This window comes from Myotis myotis, unplaced genomic scaffold (genome assembly GCF_014108235.1).
Source record: "Myotis myotis isolate mMyoMyo1 unplaced genomic scaffold, mMyoMyo1.p scaffold_m19_p_3, whole genome shotgun sequence".
Taxonomy (NCBI): domain Eukaryota; kingdom Metazoa; phylum Chordata; class Mammalia; order Chiroptera; family Vespertilionidae; genus Myotis; species Myotis myotis.
This window is the reverse complement of record NW_023416335.1, coordinates 91,080,834-91,083,468: the sequence shown is the minus strand read 5'-3', so window position 1 is coordinate 91,083,468 and position 2,635 is coordinate 91,080,834.

Genomic DNA, 2,635 nt, shown 5'->3' with positions numbered 1-2,635 from the left:
AAGCCTCCCCCTCCTCCCACTTGGGCTGAGAGCCAATTGATATGGCCTCTATAGCTCAGCTGGTAGGGCACAGATTGGGACATAGAAGGGTAAAGCATGGATCTGGTGGGCAAAGAGAAAATAACCAGCTAACTGCAGTTTTTAATATGTGGTAATTCCACATACAATCCTATATAATAAAAGGCTAATATGCAAATTGACCAAATGGAGGAATGACTAGTCGCTATGATGTGCACTGACCACCAGGGGCCAGATGCTCAACACAGGAGCTGTCCACTGGTGGTCAATGTGCTCCCACAGGGGTAGCACCACTCAGCCAGAAGCTGAGCTCATGGCTGGCAAGCGCAGTGGTGTTGGCAGGAGCCTCTCTCGCCTCCAAGGCAGTGCTAAGGATGTCCGACTGATAGCTTAGGCCCACTTCCATAGTGGCTGCACCAGTCTGTCTTCTCACCAGCAGTGTATTAGGGTTCCCTTTTCTCCACATCCTTGCCAGCACTTGTCATTTGTTGATGATAGCCATTCTGATAGGTATGAGGTGATACCTCATTGTCGTTTTAATTTGCATCTCTCTGATAATCAGTGGCTTTGAGCATCTTTCCATATGTCTCTTGGTCATCTGTATGTCCACTTTAGAGAAGTGTCTATTTGGGTCCTTTGTCCATTTTTTTAGTTGGATCGTTTGTCTTCCTTTTATTAAGTTGTATGATTATTTTATATATTTTGAATATTAACTCTTTATCAGATATTTCATTGGCAAATATGTTCTCCCATACAGTGGACTCCCTTTTCATTAAACCACTTAAATGCTATGTATGACACTAATGCTGGTTGCTCTGAAAAACAGATGTAATATATCAGTTTCATAATTCCAACCCAAATTGTGTTATATAAGCCCAGTCTATTAAAGACAAAGCCTACATTCCTTAAGAAGATGGAAATTTGAAAAAGAAAAAAAAATCAAAATGAAGAAGAAAGCTTTCATTTATACTTTACATCTTGTCAGGTGACTTCTGTTATCTTCTTTAGGTTGAATGCTTGAACACAGGAAATACAACTGCATTAAGAAAGAATTTTCCTATCACTGAGAAAATCTGCTTATTAAGTTTGTCAGAAGCTGCCTTACCTTCCCGCCAAAATAGCAGACTGGTGAATTCTATGACAGTGGGTGTAGGTGGTTTATCAGGCTCTCATCTCTGAAGGTAGAGAGTACAAGTAAGGTCACAGGTAAAGGCATCAGTGGCCTCCTTTTAGTCTTGTCTTTCCAGATTAGGGTAGTTCAGTGTTTCGTGGTGTTTTTTTTTTTAAGAAAACATCTGGGGTAGAGGTAGAGAGTGGGGTTTGGGTGGGGATACAAGATAACAGGTCTGGTATACCTGGAGGCCAGGTATCCCTGATCACCAGCAAGGGTTGGGGAGGAGAAAGCCCATTTAGGCATATAGAGCTCCATGGTACCATCTCCTTTCTACCAAAATATTTTCTAAATGCTTAAACAAAAGGCTGGCAAATCCCCAAAGATCAATTCTTCCCTCTGGGGTTTTTCAAAATCAGTTCTACCCTGTGGATCACATGGGCTATGGGATATATTGTCTCTTCCTGCAGAGAGCACTGGCCACCAGGCCTACCTAGTCCTGCAATGCCTGTCTATACTTCTGAGTTCTGACCATTATTACTTAACGTTCCTGTCAGCATTAGCTTTTGTTTAAGTTCAAGTATGGAAATATCTTCCCTCTATTCCCTGTTGTCCTTCCTTAACCCACAGCACACTACCCTGTGGAAGAAAGCCTTCGTAGAATTAGACTAAACGCTGCTTCAGAATGGTCTCTGTGCCAGGGTGAGGCTGGCATTCAGCAGCATGGAAGTGGAATGCAACCTTTTACTTGTATAATCATTGTGTCTAAAAACATCAGACACCCCTTACTGTATTGGTGACACACAGACTCTTGGGGGACAAATAATCATATTAACACTCATTTGGGGGTGAAGCAATAGAGAACAATGAGTAAAAACGGATTCCAAAATATAAAAATTAATAGCACAAACTTCAACAGATGTTTTCATTGTAAACTGAGGTTTTTGTTCCCTGATCAATTATTCCTCTGCTCTTTTATTTTTTATTTTTATTTCTTTAAGCCCAAGAGTGTGCTTTAATTCATACCTCCTACTTATCAGGCTGCTACGTGGGGACATTCATACTCCATGTAGCTCTCATTAAGGGATCTGCCTGCCTCTACAGAGGACGTTCCCAGTATCAGTACATCCAGATCTTCGGCAGGTGGGAGAGTTGTGAGTCCACATTGTTCTGGTAAAGATGATTCCCCTACACTTTACAATAATAAACCCACTTTCACATTATGTAATTTAGATTTCCAGGTTACAAGCAGTCATTTCTCCATTACAAATTTAGGATACTGTTAGTCGCAATTTGGTCCTTTAAAATAAATGGCAAAATAAAAGCAAGTACTACTCAATTGGACTGAAAGACGAAGTACATAACTTGACTTGTTTTCCTATTTACTACCAGCATGTTTCTCCCCCTTTCCTTTAGATTGCATGTTTAGACACTGACATAAAGATAAGTGTCTCATATTTTGGGACTAGAGTTATTTTTATAATTGCACATGAAGCCCTGAATTGG